General features: G+C 49.9%; 1 long non-coding RNA gene across 1 annotated transcript; it reads right to left on the bottom strand.

Moving 5' to 3' along the window:
- Window positions 1-414: 414 nt before the first annotated feature.
- On the bottom strand, window positions 415-12,456 carry LOC122221876. Its single transcript, XR_006203487.1, has 4 exons — window positions 12,229-12,456; window positions 11,992-12,081; window positions 6,180-6,259; window positions 415-1,294 (listed from the first exon to the last, which is right to left on the bottom strand). It is a non-coding gene; the product is annotated as an uncharacterized LOC122221876 (long non-coding RNA).
- Between the last annotated feature and the right edge of the window lie 369 nt (window positions 12,457-12,825).

Raw genomic sequence — 12,825 nt, forward strand, 5'->3', positions numbered from 1 at the left:
GACACATAAAAGGAGGAAGTGCTTTCTCATAATCATCCACCAGCCCCTTAGAGCAGTTGGGACCATCAACTCAACAGGGCCTTCCGGAAACATTTGTAGGAAGATACCTGGCTAGGGTGAGGCCAGGGTCACAGGCTCAGGCTGTGCCCATCAGATAGCTTTGCTGCCTTCTGGGTACACTGCACCTGCAGACAGCCTGCATTGGTGGTGATGGGCTGGGCATGACCGTCCAGACACTCCTCCAGCAGGCACTGTCAGTGTCCTGCCCAGATTCCCATGGCCCACCCTGGAGGTCACCGACAGCTGTGGTAGACCTTTTTCTGTGCTCCCAGCCTGCCTCTCTCTACCTGAGGGCTTTCCCTAATAGCAGGAGCATGGGGCAGGCTGAGAGTGGAGAAAATCAATAGCCCCAGGTTTAAACCTCACTCACTAAGGAACAATTATTGATGGATAAGAGATTCTTGGTCCCGCAGAAGGTCCCCAGTGGGACTGAGCCCCTGTTGCCCAGAAGGATAACCTGCTCAGCAAGATATCCCTTAATAAAGAGGTGACTTACCTGCCTTCCCTGTCTCGCGTACCCTCTCTCTCACCTTGAATTCCGTGGCTCATCTCCTAAACGAACAATTACCACCAAATCCTGCTTTAGGGAGATCCAGGTGAAGACAACTTCCCTTCACGCTCTCCAAGTGGAGAGATAGCCAGAAGGACAGAATATCTTATTCACACACCCATTCGACAAATCCATTCACTGGGCAACTTCCTCTGTGCATCTTCTCCGCAAAGGCAGACCATGTGAGATGATGAGGATGCCGAGGCAAAGCTGGTGAGGGGCTTAGCTGCCCACTTGGCCCTTGGTTTGGCCTCAATCCCCAGTCAGAGCAGCTCTTTGAGAGGCAAGGCAAGGTCAAGGCCTTGCCTGAGAGGCAGGAGAACCGTCCCCAGGGTTTGGCTGGTCTGTTCATGCCTTCACCCATGCATTCATCACAAATTTTTGAGAGCCAACCATGTGCAAGGCCTTGTGCTGGGTGCAGATATGCAGCAGTGAGAAGCGGGGTCCAATCAGCTCAGGGCCTGCCGACCATGGGGTCTTGCACAAGCTCCTTTCCCTATCGGGGCTGAACTTGACGGTCGCTAAGGGCCTCTCCGGGCTGGAACATCCACACCTGTAAGGCAGAGCCCCTGCCCTCCAGTAGCAGAAACTCTAGTGGTCCCTCCAGGGCCTGAGTATTCTTCAGTGGGACTTTCTGCACAGCATAGAGTGGTCGATGTCACAGTGCACAATGGGATTTCTTCCCTTAAAAGAAACATATAATGAAAAGGAAGTTTAATAAAAATATTCAACTTGGCAATAAAGGAACCCACTCCAGAATCTTCATGTAGAAGCTTCCATGATCCCAGATCCCATGTTTAGGGTCAGAGTACTCAGGGCCTAGCTGCAAGGGACGTCTGCCCCAGTGGCCTGAGCACAGTGTTATTAACCCCTGCAGCACAGGACATCCTGGGAAAGCGGAGAGCAAGAGACCACACTCCCCCTGCCAAAGGGACCTGGGCAAGGAGCTGTCACTACTGTGGACTCCAACCCAGGAGTCAAGTAAGGGTGTCCTACAGTCCTGGCCCCACGCTGGGTTCCCAGGCCAAAGGTGACAGGGGAGAGAGAGGCAGGGGCACCTGCAGGGTAGACACTGTGGATCAGGATGGAATCATGAGAGTGAGGGGCCAGGCGGTAGGTTTGGCCAAGGCCAGGCTGCCAGGCCCACCCACAGCCCCTTGCCATCAGCTTCTCTGTAATTGGCAATGTTCGGCAGAATGCTTGGTCAGATGTCGTGGGAGGTAGCTGTTACCATTCCTCTTCATAAAGACACTAGGAACAGAGTCGGTTTTGAGCCCAACTGTGGCTTGATGGTGGCGTGGTGGGCTTCCCTCCCTCTGTACTCCCCGTCCCATTCCTCTTAGCTATACAATGAGTAGTACAATAGAATCTCAAATCCATCCCTACTTGTCCTCAAAGCCCATGATCTTAAACACTACCATACAGGGGCGCCTGGGTGGTGCAGTCGGTTAAGCGTCCGACTTCAGCCAGGCCACGATCTCGCGGTCCATGAGTTCGAGCCCCGCGTCGGGCTCTGGGCTGATGGCTCGGAGCCTGGAGCCTGTTTCTGATTCTGTGTCTCCCTCTCTCTCTGCCCCTCCCCCGTTCATGCTCTGTCTCTCTCTGTCCCAAAAATAAATAAAAAACGTTGGAAAAAAAAAAAAAAACAATACCATACAGAGTCATTGGGAGAAATTATCTTCAGGGAGCCTTCTCTCTGTGCCTTTCTCCCGCTGCCCCAGCCCCAGCTGGCCAAGATCCTCTTGGTAGGCAGAGGCCTCCCGTCAGGAAGAAGGCAGCAGAAAATGAACCCATTCATACTGAAGTTTTGTGGATTTAACGTGTTCCCCATTCAGGCCATGAGCTCACTCTAGAAAGGGGAGATTGAACAGGAATGATATTTAAGAAAAATGGCCTAATTAGCTGTGTGACCTTGGGTTACTTACTCAGCCTCAGTAAGCCCCAGTATCTTCATCTATACCACGGGAATAATACTATCTTTGCCTTGTGGCTGTAATGATTAAATGTGGAAAATGCCCAGAATATAATAGGCATCTACATATTTAAAATTAGAATTATAAGCTTCCTGAATTTACTCATGAAAGGAGGGGCTATCTTTCTTTAATGAATGACTTAAAAAAAATTTTTTTTAATGTTTATTTTGAGAGACAAACAGAGTGCGAGCTGGGGAGGGGCAGAGAGAGAGGGATACACAGAATCCGAAGCAGACTCTAGGCACCGAGATAGTCGGCACAGAGCCCGACGCAGGGTTTGAACTCTGGAACTGTGAGATCATGACCTGAGCTGAAGTCGGACACTTAACCAACCGAGCCGCCCAGACACCCCACTTTAGTGAGTGATTTTTAACAGGGTTGTCCGTTTTTAACAAGGTAGCCGTACTTAGGGGCTGTGAAGAGGTGTCAGCGATAACAGGACTCTGAGAGGCCCCCCACTTGTAGCCCAAGCCTGAAAGGAATCTGAGGGTCGACAGAGATGGGGACCTGGACCAGAACAGCCTGTGTGGTTTAATCAAGGCTCCCAATACCATTAGCCTGTGTTTCTCTAAATTTCTACCAAGGAACTCTCTATAGTTGCAGAGAGGAATGTGTACTGCCAGGAGGTTTAGATAGGCATATGGAATTGGCTTTCTGCCAGTAGGAAATTTCTTAGAACACATTTGTGTTCTCATAAAAATTCCTGCAGATTCTTGTATTCTATGCCAAAATATATATATATTTAATTTAATTTTTTTTTTTTTTTTAAAAAACCATGTCTCCCCACTCCCATAAAATCTTCAAACTGGTACTTCCAGAAGATACAGCGTGATCAGCCTGCGGCTTCACGCTCTGCCTGTATCTGCCACAGGCCCTCCTTCCGTGGCTGTGCACACCCGGCTTGACAGCATGGCTCAGAAACTGGAGGTGACTCTGGCTGACCCCACCGTCTCTCTTGGTGCCTCAGGCCCAATCTGGCCTGCTCAGCTGCTGCCCACACCACATCCACAGCATAAATAAAACACGGGCAGAGTTACCATGACCACACATACACAGAAACCAAGAGGCCCGAACCACTGTTTGGGGAGGAAATGGGGCTTGAGAGACCTGGGAGGCACGGGGGCCATATTAGCCAGGGGTCTTAGGTGGTAAGCAACAGAAATGGACTCTGGGTAATTTACTCAGCAACAGTGATTTACTTCACCAGAAGATGCGAGACAACAGAGATCCGAAGGAAAAGTTGCAGCCCCAGGCTCCCAGAGGAATCGACAGGAAGGCGGTTCTAGGAACCTGGGAAGCAGACCCCAGAGGGAAGTCACTGGGACTAGGATGAATTAGCCCCAAACACTTTCTGTATCTGTATCATTTGCTCAAGATCCAACTTCCTAGGAGGAGGATCTGGTGGCATCTTCCAGCCAGGGGATGGTCAGTCCCACCCAAACTATATGAAATGCAAGAGGGGTCAATTGCTAAAGCAAAATTATGCTATCATCAGAAAAGTGGGCACTGAATGCTGGGCAGCAGCAATTCAAATTTTTTTTTTTTAATGTTTACTTTTGATCAGATGAGAGAGAGAGAGAGAGAGCAGACGAGGAGCAGAGAGGGAAACAGAATCTGAAGCAGGCTCCAGGCTCTGATCTGTCAGCACAAAGCCCGACACAGGGCTTGAACCCATGAACCGTGAGGCCATAACCTGAGCCAAAGTTGGACACTTAACCAACTGAACCACCCAGGTGCCCCTGAGTGGGAACAATTCATAGGTATTCACTGCAGATCCTCGTCCAACTTGACTCCAAAGCCAGCCTGGCTGTCCCACACCCCCCCCTCCCCCCACCAGGACTCATAGGTCATCTCTAGGGAGAGTGTGCCATCACCAGGTCACCACTGTCACCTGCTGAAGCTGACTCTTCCTTCCTCAGGACACAGAGCCTATCACCTTGGGCAAGAAGTTCCAGCATAAGGCACAAAGGCCATGGGGGATAGAAAGCCCATCTGGAAAGGTCTTTGTCCTCAGCAGGATGACCCACAATCAGAAGCAGAAACATTCAAAGGAACAGGTTGCAGTGTGAGAGGGGAGGGGGACATGGCCACAAAAGGAGAACCCAGGAAGAGAGGCCTCTGTTCCTGTAGGCAGACTCACCACCCTCATGGTTTGGCCAAAAGCAGGTGTTGCCCTAGAAGTCTTTACTAGAGAATTCTTTTTTTTTTTTAGAAAAGTATTTTGTTTTATTTTATTATTTTTTTTAATGTTTGTTTTTGAGAGAGAGTGCGAGTGAGGAAGGGGCAGAGGATCCGAAGCAGGCTCTGTGCTAACAGCAGAGAGCCCCATGTGGGGCTCACAAACCCAAGAGATCATGACCTGAGTGGAACACACTCAACCGACTGAGCCACCCAGTTGCCCCTAGAGAAGTCTTGAGCCAGGCCTGGTTTGTCAGGCAGAATCTTCTTCCTGCAATGTCAAGAAAGAAAAGAAAAGAAAAAAGAAAAGAGAAGAGAAGAAGGAAAAGAGGAAGGAAGGGAAGAAAGAGAGGAAGGGAAGAAAAAAGGAACAGCAACACCTAGCATACAATATTCAAATCACACGTGTTATAAAACATTCAAGGGGCGCCTGGATGGCTCAGTCGGTTGAGCGTCCGACTTCAGCTCAGATCACGATCTCACGGTTCGTGAGTTCGAGCCCCGCGATGGGCTCTGGGCTGACAGCTCAGAGCCTGGGGCCTGCTTCCGATTCTGTGTCTCCCTCTCTCTCTGCCCCTCCCCCGCTCATGCTCTGTCTCTCTCTGTCTCAAAAATAAATAAACATTAAAAAAAATTTTTTTTTTAAACATTCAAGTAGTGCACAACTACACAGTGTAAAAAATTAAAGTCTGTAGAATGACTCTTTTTTACTGCCCCCCCCCAGACTCTGCAACTTGTGCCCACTGCATGGGATCTCCAAGTACCTGCTTCCCCCTTCTCGTGGACAGCAAGAGGGGTCCCTGGAGTGGACGGAACAGAGGAGACAGGGCAGGGAAATTCCCACTGCTGTTCCAGACCTGAAGCCAGGGCTGAGCCGAGAGCTGGGGGTGTCTCAGACGCAGTCCTGCACACAGTAGCTGTCCCCTGGGCACACCCGGCAAAAAAGGAAGTGGTGGAAAGAGAGGGTGGGGGCGGGGCGTAGGAAGCAGGAAGGAAAAGCAAGGAAATTAAAGTTCCCCCTTCCTTCCCCATTCTACTTGTCTTACTCCCCCCAGAGGTAACAACTGTTACCAGCCCTTCCTTACTCAGTTACTTATATAAGGCAGGTAATCAGGTGAGAAATTAACTGAGTGTTATTTTCCCGTAGGCTCTTTATGAAATGATGACAGAGTATTTTGCTTCTCCTCCTCTCAAGAAGGCCAGTCTGCTCAGTGCCCTGGAGAGACCAGGGCTCCCCCGTTGTCCTCTTCCATAGAAAGGAAGCCCTCCAGGGCAGGGGTTTTGTCCTGTTTCTCCAGCACTTAGAGCAGAGCTTGGGGAATGGTAATCACACGGTACATATTTTTGAATGAATGATGTCTTCTCTCTTATTTAACAACACCCCCTCCTTCAGATCAGATCAAGTTTGAGTAGGTTACCTTTCTTTCCAATCAACAACCTCCAGCTGGAGCCCTTGGTCTTGCTCGTGCACTCTGAAATAAGGGAGCATGTTATAGACCTGGAAAAAAACAAGGCTAACCTTAGGTTTGGAGTCAGTGGACCCACCTTTGTATTCCCGCCCAGCCACTAGCGGTGGGGGACCCAGAGAAGTGTAGCAGACGCCTTGATGTGGCACACAGAGCCCCCTTCAGGGCTGAAGAGGTGTTCCCCCTCCCAGTCCCCAGCAGCTGGAAGTGTTAAAGCCTGATGGCTCTCAGCTGAGTCCCCTGAAGGCCAAAAAGGACCACTTCTCAGAAGGTGACCTCCATTTCCTGGGGCAGCCCAAAGCCTGCTCCGTGCTGGAGTATAAAAGCTCGGTCCCGGGGCGCCTGGGTGGCGCAGTCGGTTAAGAGTCCGACTTCAGCCAGGTCACGATCTCGCAGTCCGTGAGTTCGAGCCCCGCGTCAGGCTCTGGGCTGATGGCTCGGAGCCTGGAGCCTGTTTCCGATTCTGTGTCTCCCTCTCTCTCTGCCCCTCCCCCGTTCATGCTCTGTCTCTCTCTGTCCCAAAAATAAAAAAATAAAAAAAAAAAACGTTGAAAAAAAAAAATTTAAAAAAAAAAAAATAAAAAAATAAAAAAAAAAAAAGCTCGGTCCCCTCTCATCAGCAAGGACAACTCTGCAGAGCCACCCCAGCTCCAGAGCAACCTGCGGGATTATCTGACACCTTTGTAGTCCAACCTCCTTCTGTGTCCAGTCCTGCCTTCTTCGCTGCCCTGGGGTGCTGCTCCTGAGACCACTTCCCAGGGAACTTCCTGCATGCCAACTTGTCTCAGAGCCTGCTTCCCTGGGAACCCAAAACGCAGCAAGAGGCCACCTGATCTCTCTGTTCCCAGGCTCCTTAGCTATACAACGCATTAAAGAATGTGGGCTTTGAAGTCAGAGTTAGATTTTAATCCTAGATCCACCACTTGCCAGCTGTGTGTTGGGGGGGAAATTTATTTAACCTGAGACTTATCCGCCTCATCTGTAAAATGGGAGACAGCAGACATCTTGGGTGCCCGGTGTCTCATCCCTTCAACTTGCCTGTGATACCAGCCGCAGCTGTGGGGGACAGTTTCATGCAAGCTCAGACTCACTTGTGCTGGCAAGGTGCCCACCAGTTGTCCTTTACATTCCTTGCTTTGGACAGGCTGTCCCTAGGCCACTGAACCTCTATATGCTTCACTGACATTTCTTTCTTTCTTTTTTTAATGTTTATTTATTTTTGAGAGAGAGAGACAGTGCAAATGGGGGAGGGACAGAGAGAGAGAGGGAGACAGGATCCGAAGTGGGCTCCAGGCTCTAAGCTGCCAGCAGAGAGCCCGACGTAGGGCTTAAACTCACAAACTGCAAGATCATGACCGGAGCTGAAGTCGGACGCTTAACCGACTGAGCCACCCAGGCGCCCCTTCACTGACGTTTCTTGGCCCCACGTCTGGGTAGGATTTATTTCCCACCCTCGAAAGTGAATGCATCATACGTATTGCTTCTTGGCCATTCGGTCTCATTAACATGGCGTCATTGACATGGCACACTAATGTGATATTCTGCAGAATTGTCCAGATGGTCTAAGTCCCTTCAGACTACATTATGATAGAAGGCAGAGAATTAACATAGCCCTGATGCAAGACGCAAGAGGATCCTGTTCTCTGCTCCATGTGAAAGTGAACTGCTTTTGATTCTTCTCTGTTCTAGAAAGAAGGCAATAAACAGATCACAATCATGCACCGTGTTCTGGAGGTTGTGTTGATCAGCTCCAGCACAGATACCATAGTTAGCACAACAGCAACAATTGGGGCTGGTACTTGGCTAAGTTTGTGGTAGTTTACCCTCCTCAGCCATTTTATACAGTTTTCGCAGGGGCTAGGCTGGTAAATCAAAAGGGAGTATGACAGAGACCACCATCTCTGCTTCCTTTCTTCTTTGAGCGTGGCACCGATTCCTCCCATCTCCCTTGGGACATAGTCATGTATTTGATTTAGTATCCGGGCTGGGGGGGGGGGTGCAGTTTTAGAGACTTCCAACTGGACTTCCTTACTATATACTAGCTCTTATTCCATAGGTCAAAAAACCAATATCGGGGTTCTTCTAACTACCAAGTATGTCCATTCCAGTTATACACTCGGGCACAGGGAAATAAGCACAGGGCACCCAGGGACCCCACTGAATTCACCGAGACCTAGACCTAAGCCAGGGCTCCGTTACTACCTGGCTCCCATTCTGCTCGCTCTAATGGAGCAGGAGGTGGTGCATAACGGCACTTGGGTCACCAAATATCAGTGCAGTGATAGTACAGACCCTGTGGCCAACAATTCTTCAAATTCCTTGCCAGTTCCCCTTTCTCACGCTCAGTTACACAAGTAATAGCCATGGGTTCTTTCTGAAAAGGAGTGGGCAGGGGGAAATACTACCAAATACATTCGCCATAATGTTGCAGACCTTCAGTCCATGGCTCAGGTCCAGAAACAGGGTAGAGAATCGTGACCTTTTACTGGGGGCAGCTGCCTTGGCTCCCTGATCATTCATCCTTGATTTCTTTTGATTGTCTAAAGTAGACAATACACTGTGGGCCACCCATCTATCTTGCCTCTGGGAACACTGTATTCTATTATGGTCTCCATAGCCTCTGTGGGTCAGGCCCTTCTGACTGCTACCCTGATTTTGCTGCTCATTGCAATAATCATGCCCACTTGGCTTCTAAAGTTTCGGCACCACCACCCGACCTCTACTTTTGGGATCCCATAATCCCTGTGGGTATCAGGGAGCCCAGTTCTGCAACAGCATCTCCTACTGTCCCCAAAAGGTGGTGCTCCCCTCACCAGCCCATTCCTTATTGCTTCGATAAGTAGACTATTCTCCAGAACAACTGGCTGGTGGACTTTCTGAACTTGTGTGCTACAAACACTCAAGCTTGCCCACTTCTCTGAGCCTTTTGACTTCTCCCTCCACTGTCTGCCATGCCCATTCTTTTTTTTTTTTTATGTTCACTTATTTATTTTGAGAGAGAGAGCATGTGTGAGTTGGGGAGGGGCAGAGAAAGAGGGAGAGAGAGAGAGTCCCAAGCAGGCTCCTTGCTGTCAGGACAGAGGCCAACGCAGAGCTGGATCCCATGGACCGTGAGATCATGACGTGAGCCGAAACCAAGAGTCAGACGCTCAACCAACTGAGCCACCCAGGCACCCCTGCCATGGCTATTCTAACATTTCTACTTCACATGAAACCCTGCTTTTCCTAAGCTTCTAAAATCCATCTAGAAAGTATATTAGCACTGTCTCCTGGGTTTCTTGCCAGGAGTTAACTCCTGCATCATAGGAGGGTACTTTCATATCAACACCTGCTCTTGTCCAGCTTTATTTTCCTCTTCTATTTTTTTACTTAAAATTTTTTTTAAATTCATTTTTGAGAAAGAGAGAGACAGAATGTGAGTAGATGAGGGGCAGACAGAGAGGAAGACACAGAATCTGAAGCAGGCTCCAGGCTCTGAGCCATCAGCACAGAGACTGATGCGGGGCTCAAACTCATGGATGTGAGATCATGACCTGAGCTGAAGTTGGAGGCTTAACCTATTGAGCTGCCCAGGCATCCCTATTTTCTTCTTCTCTGGATCTGGTCCTTCAGGATTCAGTTCTGTGTATACATACCGCCCAGAAGTATCAGCCAGGTCTGGTGGCTCCTTCAGTGAAGTGCCCCTCTCCTCCCTTAGCAGGCCCAACACAGTTGGGATCTGACTCTTGGTGTCCATCGGATAGTCAGAAAGGAGGTGAAGGCAGGTTCTGAGGGAGGTGAGCATTATCCTGTAGGGTACTGCCTCATTTTAAACTGCATTTAAATCTCCCATAAAGAGGGACCACTCGTTGTCAACAGGAAGTGGGCCCCTTCTGCGGGCCCAGTGGATTCAGAAAATCTGAGTTCAAGATTCTCAACTGCATCTACTCCTATATCCCCAACCCGAGTATTAGGATCCCACCTCTTTCCTAACAGGCTCTGATCTTGGTATACGAGGCCTATCAGAACTGAGAAGTCCATCTTCCCTGGAGCTCTGCTACTTTTAGCACAAAGTCCTAAGCCTGGTCCTCCTTCTGCAGGAGGGATTTCCTTCCATGCTACCCCAGGGGCTGCCCTCTGGCTTTTGCTTTTGGCCTTGGTGATTTTTCACTTTGACGTTGTCATTATCCCTCTTTAGCAAACCAGCGGGCTCTGCCACACTCATTCATTTCCGTGGTCCTTATACTCATTACTTCCCTCAATGTCCAGAGACGTTGCACCAGCCACCATGACTCCTTCCACCTGCATCTCATCCCAGGTCACAGGCAGGGAGGCCTGATAATCACGAAGTTACAGCGTGCAGGGGACCAGCCTTCCTTTCTATACTGGCGATGCGGTCTTCACTCGTAGCCAGATGGCAAATGACCCCTCTCCCAATTCCCACATCCGCTTCCTCGGACCACTTCTGGCACCAGCTGTCTTGGGTTAGGTTCCCTGAAAGCAGGCTCTGAGGTGGAGAACTGTCTGAAGAAGGTTAAGCAGGCAATGCTCTTGGGAGACACACCGTAAGTGAGAGGACCGGCCTGGGAAGAAGAAAGCTGACCCCCAGTGGGGGTGCAGCTGGGTCCTCAGCTGATCCTACAGGGGGCTCTGAGCTGGGATGGCCCTTCAGCGGGTCCCAAAGTGAGGTGAGGAGGCCCAGCCTTTACACGCCCGCGTCAGCCAGTCATGGGCTGCCCTCTGAGGCCGGGCCTCACCTTGGTGCAGGCAGCAGCTTGTGGCCGAGGACAATTCCCAGTGAGGGAAGGAGCTGTGGCCAGTATTTCCAGCAGCTGGGAATGGGCGTGGGGCCCTGATGGGGGCCCTGGGAGGGACGCAGCTATAATCACCACAGTACCCATTTCACAGAGTTCTTGTGAGAACGAAATCAGATAAAACGTGCTAAGAGTTTAGCAATATTCCAGGCACTTAAGAAAAAGCACCTATTATTGTAGTTACTTATTAATAATTTAAATTATGATGCGTATAATACTGTTAGGCTGAACCATATACATTGTCAACATCTAACCTCCATTTGACCTGTAAATATGGAATTTCATATGGTTCATCCTCAGAATGAATAAAACCAGCTAATCTCATGCTTGTTCTACATACTTTACAGGATTATTTGAGGATCGACCGGAGATGGCACACGTAAAAATGCTTTGTAAAGTGAAAAGTTCCATTAAAAATGTTGATGCACTGGATTATTCGTATTATCTGTTTTTCTACGACAACATCTAATAGAATGGCTGCGTTCAAGCTTCCCCAGCCAAGGATAATAAACTGTCTTACTCCATGAAATACTCAAATTACAATTCCTTTGAACCCTGCTGGCCCACATGGGAGCTCAGCCCCTGCAGAGTGTCCTGAGCTATTTTGGAGAGCTCCTCAGTGGTGGGCGACACCAGCCCCGGAGCTTGCCCTCCAGCCTCCTCAGTGGATCCCACACCCTCTATGACTCCCACCCTGGGGGACATGGCCGCCCTCTATGGGTAGCCACCAGCCCTGAGCCCACACTCTGGCCTCGTCTTAGCCACTCAACTCCAAGCATGGTTAGGCCCCTTTTCTCCATGTATCATACTTAACCAGAAACCAGGTCCAGCTTCTAGCAGGAGCTGACAAGACTTGGGGACCACAGAAGACGGGTAAAACAGAGCAATGCTCACAACCTTGATTCGTGTGGTTTTTCTCAGAGCTCACAGATCCCATGCTCGTGTCCAGGTAATCTCATAGGGTCACCTACCTATCCAGGCCCAGCTTGCTCCACATGGCAGGGTCCAGCTCAGCTCCACTTCTAGAGCTGCATGGAGCATGTCTTCACTCGTAGGGCAGACTAGAATCAGGAGAGAGAGAGAGAGAGAGAGGGAGAGAACTTCTCTGTCACCCCAAAGGCCCACACCCTGAGTCCTCAGTTTCTGCCCCAGGATAATCTTTCTTCCAGGATGACTGGCAATGGGAACTTTCCTTTGGTGGAACTTACCAAGGCCATGGTCTTGCTGTGTGTGGACGGTAGGACAGCTACAGAAATACAGAATGGCCCAAGATCAGTCCAGTTCGGGATATTGCGTATACACGATGTGTGTCCAGCCCAGTCTGGTCTAGGCCCTTTTCACGGTTTCTCTTCTGGGAGACAATCACGTCTGAATGTGCTTTCTGCAGTCCTCTAGATGGAGTCCCCCAAATCTTCCAAAACCTCCGTTCAAATCACTCACGGTTCCCTAAAGAACAAGCAACAGTTTATTACCCAGTGCGCTCTTGACTAAGACAGAACTGAGAAGCCTTTCTCTACCCTCCACACACGCAAAGGAGCACAGTGTTAGCTGAGTGCCAGCCACACGCACCATGTACACAAGACCCCTGCTGCCGTGAGCTTCCCGACCAGTGGGAGTGAAAGACTACCTCGTCAACCCATCGGCAGGTCCCGGTTAAAGGGACAAGGGCCCATCCATACGATGGGAGGTTGGGACAGACAGAGCATGCTTTTTATTAGAGACCACTGGAGAATTGTGGCGGGCAGCTTTTGTAATAGATCCCAGTGATCCCCGCCTCCTGGCATTTACACCCTTGTGCAATCCCT

The sequence above is a fragment of the Panthera leo genome, chromosome B3, assembly GCF_018350215.1.
Source record: "Panthera leo isolate Ple1 chromosome B3, P.leo_Ple1_pat1.1, whole genome shotgun sequence".
Classification (NCBI taxonomy): Eukaryota; Metazoa; Chordata; class Mammalia; order Carnivora; family Felidae; genus Panthera; species Panthera leo.